The following is a 12,039-nucleotide window of genomic DNA, read 5'->3' as shown; positions in this document are numbered from 1 at the left end:
GCAGTTTACCGAGACCTTTCACCACCAAGATATATTTTTACCTTTCGAAACCAACGCTACATCCACTCTCAATATCTCCTCCCAATAATACAATATATCAATTGCAGAATAGAGACATAAAACTGAACAGGTAATAATCATAAAATTATATGGTAACATATCTAACAATATCAATATGAAATGACCCACCGCGAAAGAAAAAATCTGAAAATTACAGTAAATAACTCCTACTTTGTGTGTTTCAATATTACGTCCTTATAAGCAAGAATGTGTAATACACAGTTATATTTCCAGATATATCCATCAGAAATATTTGTGTCAAATGTCACAAAGTTGATGACACGTAGCCTGTCGATCACTTTGCACGTGCATTTTGTTATATTATATTTTAAGCGCTTTATTGAAAGCCAAGACTTATGCACGTGGAAAGATTGATGAACTATTTTCGATGTATGCAATATTTTGAGTTCATGTTATGTTCTAATAAATTCGGAGAATGAGCTAAGAGGAGGTACTGAGAGACTTCACTACTCAATTACGGCTTCATGTATGTGGGTTGTAATTAAGGTTCATGTAAATAGTAAATCCAGTGATATTTATCCAGATGAAAAATCACTATTCTGTTGCTGAAACTTGCTTTTTACGCCCGTTTTGCCGAAATTAACAGTTAGCTGAACAAATTAAATATCATAATAAAGACCCATGGATAGCCATCACACATATAACAATTGGTCAAGTTTCTTCTGTTTAATTACAACAGAATAGTAATCTTTAATCTGGATAGTTTTGGAGTGCAAGCAAGTGTAACACTTTCATTAGCATTTAAAGAGTCGGATTAGGCATAGGTTTTTAAGCAGCCAAACACTCAAATGTTACTGTGATCATAAGAGAAAATTTCAGAAAGGATATACATAAATCTTTTCAGTTTGAATTCATTTGATACTATTGTCAATCAGAAGCTTTTAAATTTGTACTTTCAGCTTTAACTGATTCACAGCATCCTAATTACTATTTTGTTACCATAGGGAGATATCAAATTCAAAATGACAGTATTAATCTTCACCTGACACGTGAATTCCTACCTCCGACATCACATGTGAAAGTAATGATGTACTTATTTGTATGCATTATTAATATATGTAAAAACAATTTAGCAACTAGCAGGTCAATGGTGTATCAATTATCAGATACGAATGAGCGATAGATGTTAAGGGGCGGTCTGTCGAACGCAAAGTTTTAGGTTTACGTCCCGCAATAATATATATTGTATCGTTGAAGAAAACATTCAGCATGTGTTGCTCAATTCTACATACCATAAAAATTTAATGTCCCCATGTTGAGGGTTAGAGTGGTAGCAAAGAAACCATATGGTATATCAACAGTCAGCGAACACGTCGGACCTTCTATCGCACTAGGAAATAGTGTATTCCTAATAAGGTCATGATGTCAACCATTTAATTATAATTAATTGTCCTGTGTTTGCACGCAAAATGCGGCTTTCTGATTTGTTGAGATTATTTTCATACCTCTATGAAAAAAATCCGAAAATGCCGCAAAATATGTGACGTCACAATACGGCCATTGACATTGCATATTGATTTGTGAAAAATAATCCCTTATAAGATCAGTACATAAAATATGTTTTAATTTTGAAAATAAATTTCAAAACTTATTTATATTGAGGTCAATATTTTTTTAAGTTTCATAGTGGTATAAAAACAAATTAGTTTGCAAACTTTTGTAGGAATTCGCTAGGCGAATGTAGCTATAGGATACCTCTAGTGTAGCTATAGACTACATCTAGTGTAGCTATAGGATACCTCTAGTGTAGCTATATGATACATCTAGTGTAGCTATAGACTACATCTAGTGTAGCAATAGGATAACTCTAGTGTAGCTATAGGATACCTCTAGTGTAGCTATAGGATACCTCTAGTGTAGCTATAGACTACATCTAGTGTAGCTATATGATACCTCTAGTGTAGCTATAGGATACCTCTAGTGTAGCTATATGATACCTCTAGTGTAGCTATAGGATACATCTAGTGTAGCTATAGACTACATCTAGTGTAGCTATAGGATAACTCTAGTGTAGCTATAGGATACCTCTAGTGTAGCAATAGGATAACTCTAGTGTAGCTATAGACTACATCTAGTGTAGCAATAGGATAACTCTAGTGTAGCTATAGGATACCTCTAGTGTAGCTATAGGATACCTCTAGTGTAGCTATAGACTACATCTAGTGTAGCAATAGGATAACTCTAGTGTAGCTATAGGATACATCTAATGTAGCTATATGATACCTCTGGTGTAGCTATAGACTACATCTAGTGTAGCTATAGACTACATCTAGTGTAGCTATAGGATACCTCTAGTGTAGCTATAGAACACCTCTAATGTAGCTATATGATACATCTGGTGTAGCTATAGACTACATCTAGTGTAGCTATAGGATACCTCTATTGTAGCTATAGACTACATCTAGTGTAGCAATAGGTTACCTCTAGTGTAGCTATAGGATACATCTAGTGTAGCTATAGACTACATCTAGTGTAGCAATAGGATACCTCTAGTGTAGCTATATGATACCTATAGTGTAGCTATATGATACCTCTATTGTAGCTATATGATAACTCTAGTGTAGCTATAGGATACCTCTAGTGTAGCTATAGACTACAACTAGTGTAGCAATAGGATACCTCTAGTGTAGCTATATGATACATCTAGTGTAGCTATAGACTACATCTAGTGTAGCTATAGGATACATCTAGTGTAGCTATATGATACCTCTAGTGTAGCTATAGACTACATCTAGTGTAGCTATAGACTACATCTAGTGTAGATATAGGATACCTCTAGTGTAGCTATAGACTACATCTAGTGTAGCTATAGGATACCTCTAGTGTAGCTATAGGATAACTCTAGTGTAGCTATAGGATACATCTAGTGTAGCTATAGACTACATCTAGTGTAACAATAGGTTAACTCTAGTGTAGCTATAGACTACATCTAGTGTAACAATAGGATACATCTAGTGTATCTATAGGATACATCTAGTGTAGCTATAGGATACATCTAGTGTAGCTATAGGATACATCTAGTGTAGCTATAGGATACCTCTAGTGTAGCTATAGACTACATCTAGTGTAGCAATAGGATACATCTAGTGTAGCTACATGTATAGACTACTGTTAGATATCCTCTAATATATCCTAGGTTGTTTAACAACTGACTCTACATGATACCCTGTCTAACACTAAACCTTCAGAGGAGGAGAAAGACGAGTCATACCAGTCGAGCGAAGACTTTGTGTAAGACTGCATGACTATAGAAAATCACCGAGTTAAATAGCCAGATCGAGGCAATCTGCACGTGCAGATTCCTGCGAAAGACACTCGGAGCACTCACTGAAAGAAGGTTCCGAATGAAGGTATAAACAAAGATTGAGGCCGAAACGAGGTGATATATGAACCATAATTGCACACTGATATATAATTATATGCTTATGGATTTCTCCTACTTAAACATTACAATAAACGCGTATTCTATCTTTCCCCCGTAAATTCTAAATTGTTTTGTAACCAAAGTATCTTTAACCGGTACTTAAACTTGATCTTATTTACCTACGTAGTCACGTGACCGGCACGAAGGACAACATTAATATTTGGTCGGTAAAACTGACAAGTGCTCACAATGATGTATTAATTAAGCATACTTGGAAATGAAATAAAATGCCTTCCAATCTTCCAATTATCTGTTTGAATGTATTCTGCACTGTACGAAGATGTTTTTAATTGCCAAACCGGCATTTGAGTTGTCATGCTTTTCTTATTCATTGACGAATTCAGACATAAGTGCAAGAGTGGACTGCAGTTTTCATTACTTTCGGCTAAAATTCTTCCTTATTTGTTAGTCTGATCAGCATTAATTATTGAGAAATGTGGTGCACAGGGGCAATTTATTGAGCAAGTGTTCATGTTTTTGATATTGGGACTCTTCAATGATTTTAGTATCGAAGGCGCGGATAACCAAACAAATGCTGGTATCAGGATGAAATAAATCGTATTTACTTATATCTATTGTATGCAGACAATTTCCAAAAGAATATCTTGTATCATGTAGAATGTTTTCGACTATTGGTATAAAGTTGGTGGATTCAACACTGGAATAATCACTGTCATTATTGTTGCCTATCCCAGGCACGATTATAATAAACTGTCAAAGTGAAAGTTGAAATTTTAAGCGTTACTTGTTTTTTTTTTCGTTAATCTTTATTCATACATTATATTGATTGATGTTCTCATCAATCAAATCAATTACGAGATAACTAAGACGTATTTCCGACATAAAACGTTAACTTCATGTGGCACTAACCGGCTTCCATACATCAGTTCAACCCTATTCAAACTAACAAAAACCAAACTATAGTCTGTATGCAATATGACGTCATCGGAATGTACAATTTGCAACAGTGTATAACAACATCTATTTTAGATGAATACACTAATGAGCAACAGTACGGTGCGCAAAGTTAACCCACAACCATATATTGTTTTTATTTTGCCCTCGTTTTTTCTATGCTGAAGTAGAATTTAACAAAATCATTCAAAATGTTCATGCTTCTAGGACTGGTCAAATATAGAAGGATGGAATCAACCCCACAATTTTATAAATTTCATAGTTGGTCATTTGATATGTTTATTCTGAGCATTTGTTACTAGGTATAAGGATATAAATGTATACGACATATATAATCGACCTTCGGGATGCAGTTTTAATCAAGCCACGTGTACAATATCTGAATACACGTGTTGTTCAATACACTTACGACTGTAATTTCTAATAATTATTTCATATCAAGCTTTGGTTCATACATCTTTAATAAAATATGTTAAAACACCAAAGGGAAAAAAAAGAAGCTATCGTTCTAAAGTTGATAAAATCTGCCACGAAAGAAGGTACTCTTTGTTTTATATATGTATTTGTTGGTGAAGTGTGATTCTATTTAGATAACTTACTAGATATCAAACTGGAAACCACTTAAAGCAAGTTCAATTATTCATTATCAACAAGGCGATGCAGTGAGATAATCTAGCATACAATGACTGATCTATATAGAAATTTATTGGTGTTTGGTATTGACAGGGAATGGGTTTATTAGCTGAGGCGACAAATAACGTCACCTGTAGAATATTTACCTCGCTATGTTAATGGCTGACTATGGAACGCAATAACTGACATATATGCCATAAAATTACTATATGGATTGATATTTTCCTTATCTTATGGAATTTCATCAGTATATGATTTGATATCAGTATATGTTGTTTAAGTTTGACATTATTCGATATGATTTTACCATTATATTATATGATGTCATTATTATATTATTTTACTTCACGTTATCTAATATCAACACTTTATGATTTGTATCATTATATGATTTGGTTTCTGTTTTATATAGTTCTATTATAATATATGGTCTTATCATTATATTATTTGATTTTATCATTATATGATTAAATAGCGTTATCGTTATTTGTTAAGGTTGGATCATTATATTTGACCATATTGACCATCATTTGGTCATCAAAACACTATGAATATATCCCTTCAATCCCTATATGGTAAGCTGTTGTCGTGATATGGTTGATTGTTTTCAATATATTTTATTAATATATGATTGGATTTTTCGTTATTTTATTTAGTTTCAACATAATATTTAATTCTTTCGTCATTATCTTATTTAATGTTATCATTATATTATACAATATTGTATCATTATACTATTCGGTAATAATTCATACTATTCATATTATTGTACAACTTCGTTATATGTTGGATACGAATCTGATAAGCACATCCGAAATGAAAGGAATCCTTCACATGGGTCATTTTTCTGTGTGGAACTGCCGCCATTTTGGATACACTCACGCAAGAGTATGGAAGAGCAATTCTGGGTAGGTGCATTTGTATGCTGCAATAATATCAAAATACGTTTGTGAATGACACGTTTGGCTAAATTAAGTCGGTACAATGTATATTGAAATTTATTTTTTTTATTGAATAATAAGTTTTTTGAACCTCCCTCTCCAGTTTGACATTTCTTGTGATCCATTTCGTGTTTGTCGCATCCTGTAATCAATACTTTAAGCCCTCATTGACGAGTTCTAGGACGAAGTAGTTGTATAGTGCTATCAAATCCGTGTTGGTTCTACTGTTTTCACCCTCAATTTGTTTAGAAAGGTGCTTAATATACTTTGTCTTTTGTTCTGTATTTTGATGTAATTAAACTCATTTAAAGATAATCTCTTTAAAGAATGCATGTTTATCATTTTGTTTAAAGACGATATCAAAATATAAAAGGGACAAGTTATCTTACTTGAAATGAATAATCAGCTTTGCAATATCTAGATCTCCTAGGTCAAGTATTACCTTTTAATAGTATAATTAACATGTGAAGAGATATATAGATACACTGGTATATCACAGAGATATCACACGTTATCAGAGTGCGAGATAAAAATGTTTGACTCTATGGTAGATAGATTTGTGGTACATTGGTACCCGATATGAAATAATAGTAGTCTATTATTTCAGGCATTTCAACTGAATTAGTTTTAATTATATGTTTTAAGACAACAAACATATCATACTCGATAAAGTAATGAATCTCCTTATCCAATTAAAGACTTTGGCATAATTAACTCCCACCTTTGGGGTTAGACAGAAAAATACCTATCATCGTTCCAATATTCCTATACCTACTACATAACAAAGTTGTAAAATCAAATAGTGTCATGTTTAAATCACAATATGTTTGTGAATAAAAGGATGACGGAAGACATATAATATAATCTTAAAGATAAACAATATAATGTTAAATATAAAAAATATGATATAATAAATAATAAAATGATGATATAATATATTGATATAAAAATTATTTAACGACATAATATATAGTGATATATAGTGAATAATGTAATGATATAATAAAAAATAATCTACTAACGACGACAGCGTATAATTAAATGGTGGGCTAACTATTATATTATGATCACATCATATATACAAAATATTCAAAAAAAGAAAAAGAAAAAAGAAATAAAAAATATGAAATTAAATATAAAAAATAATGTTATTATAGACAATATAGTGATATAAAAAAGATATAGTAAATAATGTAATACTAAGTAATATAATTTTTAAAAAATCTAACGACGACAGCGACAGACCTCGAACTAGAAAACTAATCAAGAATTGATATAGTTATATCTTTTTTAAGTGAGACATGATTATTTTCTTCGCTTACCAATAATCGAAGTAAAATGTATGATTTCCAAACAATAGATGGAATATTTACATTACCAACGGATACTAAGTAATTACTTATTTAATATGATATACCCCGTCGTATTCACTGGATTCATTACTTAATTATCAACATCCTTATGAGATCGCCATTGTTTACTTTTCTATATCAATTATTTCTTTATTTACTCGGCATTTTTGTGAATGATAAGTATATTGACATTTGCTATCGAAAGTACCAGATAATTAATATATACGGTCTTATTTAAGGCGCTTTGTCGTGTGGAGTTTCTGTATCTTCCAAATAAATCGAAATTCTAGCGCTGGACGTTCACAGGACAATGGAACAATAATATAGTTCAAACAGTATATTCTTCAATCAATGCTATTTATAATATTAACACGAAACTTATTGTGATTAAACGATGAAATATATTGCTAGTTAAGGAGATAATTAATTTATTGAATCAATATATAAGTTTTTTTTATCGATCCAAATAGTATCAGATCATGATAAGATTGTGGGAAATGATGACATCAGTAATAGTAACACGATAAGATGTTATAAATGATGACGTCAGTAAAAATGACCAAATAAAATGTAAAACATGATGACGTCAGTAATAGTTGCCAAATAGGTAGTCATAAATGATGATGTCAGTAATAGTAACACGATAAAATGTTATAAATGATGATGTCAGTAAAAATGGCCAAATAAGATGAAAAACATGATGACGTCAGTAATAGTTGCCAAATAGGTAGTCATAAATGATGATGTCAGTAATAGTAACACGATAAAATGTTATGAATGATGACGAGAGTAATAGTAACGCGATAAAAAGTTATAAATGATGACGTTAGTAATAGTAAAACGATAAATGCTATAAATGATGACGTCAGTAATAGTAATACGATAAAATGTTATAAATGATGACGTCAGTAATAGTAACACCATAAGATGTTATAAATGATGACGTCAGTAATAGTAACACCATCAAATGTTATAAATGATGACGTCAGTAATAGGAAATCGATAAATGTAATAAATGATGACGTCAGTAATAGTAACACGATAAGATGTTATAAATGATGACGTCAGTAATAGTAACACGATAAGATGTTATAAATGATGACGTCAGTAATAGTAACACCATAAGATGTTATACATGATAACCTAATGAACAATGCACTAACCTACTGAACAAAACACAAACCTACTGAACAAAGCACTAGCCTACTAAACAAAACACATTGAACAAAACACTAACCTATTGAACAAAACACAAACCTACTGAACAGAACACAAACCTACTGAACAGAACACTAACCTACTGAAACTGAACAAAACACAAACCTACTAAACAAAACACAAACCTACTGAAACTGAACAAAACACTAACCCACTGAACAAAACACTAAGCTACTGAAAAAAATACTTCCCTATTAAACAAAACATTAACCTACTGAACAAAACACAAACCTACTGAACAAAACACTAACCTACTGAACAAAACACTAACCTACTGAACAAAACACTAATGTACTGAACAAAACACTAATCTACTGAACAAAACACTAATGTACTGAACAAAACACTAACCTACTGAACAAAACACTAACCTACTGAACAAAACACTAATCTACTGAACAAAACACTAACCTACTGAACCAAATGATGACGTCAGTAACAGTTGCCACATAGGTAGTCATAAATGCTGATGTCAGTAATAGTAACACGATAAAATGTTATAAATGATGATGTCAGTAAAAATGGCCAAATAAGATGTAAAACATGATGACCTCAGTAATAGTTGCCAAATAGGTAGTCATAAATGATGATGTCAGTAATAGTAACACGATAAAATGTTATAAATGATGATGTCAGTAATAGTAACACCATAAAATGTTATAATTGATGACGTCAGTAATAGTAACACGATAAGATGTTATAAATGATGACGTCAGTAATAGTAACACGATAAGATGTTATAAATGATGACGTCAGTAATAGTAACACCATAAGATGTTATACATGATAACCTAATGAACAAAGCACTAACTTACTGAACAAAACACTAATCTACTGAACAAAACACAAACCTACTGAACAAAACACAAACCTACTGAACATAACACTCACCTACTGAAACTGAACAAAACACAAACCTACTGAACAAAACACTCACCTACTGAGACTGAACAAAACACAAACCTACTGAACAAAACACTAACCTATTGAACAAAACACTAACCTACTAAACAAAACACAAACCTATTAAACAAAACACTAACCTACTGAACAAAACACTAACCTACTGAACAAAACACAAACCTACTGAAAAAACACTAATCTACTGAAAAAACACAAACCTACTGAACAAAACACAAACCTACTAAACAAAACACAAACCTATTAAACAAAACACTAACCTACTGAACAAAACACTAACCGACTGAACAAAACACAAACCTACTGAACAAACACTAATTTACTGAACAAAACACTAACCTTCTGAACAAAACACTAATCTACTGAACAAAACACTAATGTACTAAACAAAACACTCACTTACTGAACAAAACACTCACCTACTGAAACTGAACAATTACCTACTGAACAAAACACAAACCTACTGAACAAAACACTAATCTACTGAACAAAACACTAACCTTCTCAACAAAACACTAATCTACTGAACAAAACACTAACCTACTGAACAAAACAATTACCTACTGAACAAAACACAAATGATGACGTCAGTAATAGTTGCCAAATAGGTAGTCATAAATGCTGATGTCAGTAATAGTAACACGATAAAATGTTATAAATGATGACGTCAGTAATAGTTGCCAAATAGGTAGTTATAAATGATGATGTCAGTAATAGTAACACGATAAAATGTTATAAATGATGATGTCAGTAATAGTAACACCTTAAAATGTTATAAATGATGACGTCAGTAATAGTAAAACGATAAATGTTATCAATAATGACGTCAGTAATAGTAAAACGATAAATGTTATAAATGATGACGTCAGTAAGAGTAACACGATAAGATGTTATAAATGATGACGTCAGTAATAGTAACACCTTAAGATGTTATACATGATAACCTAATGAACAAAGCACTAACTTACTGAACAAAACACTAATCTACTGAACAAAACATAAACCTACTGAACAGAACACAAACCTACTGAACAGAACACTAACCTACTGAAACTGAACAAAACATAAACCTACTAAACAAAACACAAACCTACTGAACAAAACACTTACCTACTGAACAAAACGCTAACCTATTGAACAAAACACAAACCTACTGAACAAAACACAAACCTACTGGAAAAACCACAAATCTACTGAACAAAACGCTAACCTATTGGATAAACACTCACCTACTGAAACTGAACAAAACGCTAACCTACTGAACAAAACACTAACCTATTGAACAAAACACAAACCTACTGAACAAAACGCTAACCTATTGAACAAAACACAAACCTACTGAACAAAACACTCACTTACTGAAACTGAACAAAACGCAAACCTACTGAACAAAACGCTAACCTATTGAACAAAACACAAACCTACTGAACAAAACACTCACTTACTGAAACTGAACAAAACGCTAACCTACTGAACAAAACACTAACCTATTGAACAAAACACAAACCTACTGAACAAAACACAAACCTACTGAACATAACACAAACCTACTGAACAAAACACTCACCTACTGAAACTGAACAAAACACAAACCTACTGAACAAAACACTAACCTATTGAACAAAACACTAACCCACTGAACAAAACACTAAGCTACTGAAAAAAATACTTCCCTATTAAACAAAACACTAACCTACTGAACAAAACACAAACCTACTGAACAAAACACAAATCTACTGAACAAAACACAAACCTACTGAACAAAACACAAACCTACTGAACAAAACACAAACCTACTGAACATAACACAAACCTACTGAACAAAACACTCACCTACTGAAACTGAACAAAACACAAACCTACTGAACAAAACACTCACCTACTGAAACTGAACAAAACACAAACCTACTGAACAAAACACAAACCTACTGAACAAAACACTAATCTACTGAACAAAACACTAATCTACTGAAAAAACACTAACCTACTGAACAAAACACAAACCTACTGAACAAAACACTCACTTACTGAACAAAACACTAACCTTCTGAACAAAACACAAACCTACTGAACAAAACACAAACCTACTGAACAAAACACAAACCTACTGAACAAAACACAAACCTACTGAACAAAACACAAACCTACTGAACAAAACACAAACCTACTGAACAAAACACTAACCTACTGAACAAAACACAAACCTACTGAACAAAACACTCACTTACTGAACAAAACACTCACCTACTGAAACTGAACAAAACACAAACCTACTGAACAAAACACAAACCTACTGAACAAAACACTAACCTACTGAACAAAACACAAACCTACTGAAAAAACACTAACCTACTGAACAAAACACAAACCTACTGAACAAAACACTAATCTACTGAACAAAACACTAACCTTCTGAACAAAACACTAATGTACTGAACAAAACACTAACCTACTGAACAAAACAATTACCTACTGAACAAAACACAAATGATGACGTCAGTAATAGTTTCCAAATAGGTAGTCATAAATGCTGATGTCAGTAATAGTAACACGA

The sequence above is a fragment of the Pecten maximus genome, chromosome 10 (genome assembly GCF_902652985.1).
Source record: "Pecten maximus chromosome 10, xPecMax1.1, whole genome shotgun sequence".
NCBI classification, from domain to species: domain Eukaryota; kingdom Metazoa; phylum Mollusca; class Bivalvia; order Pectinida; family Pectinidae; genus Pecten; species Pecten maximus.
Note: the sequence above shows the minus strand (reverse complement) of the source record.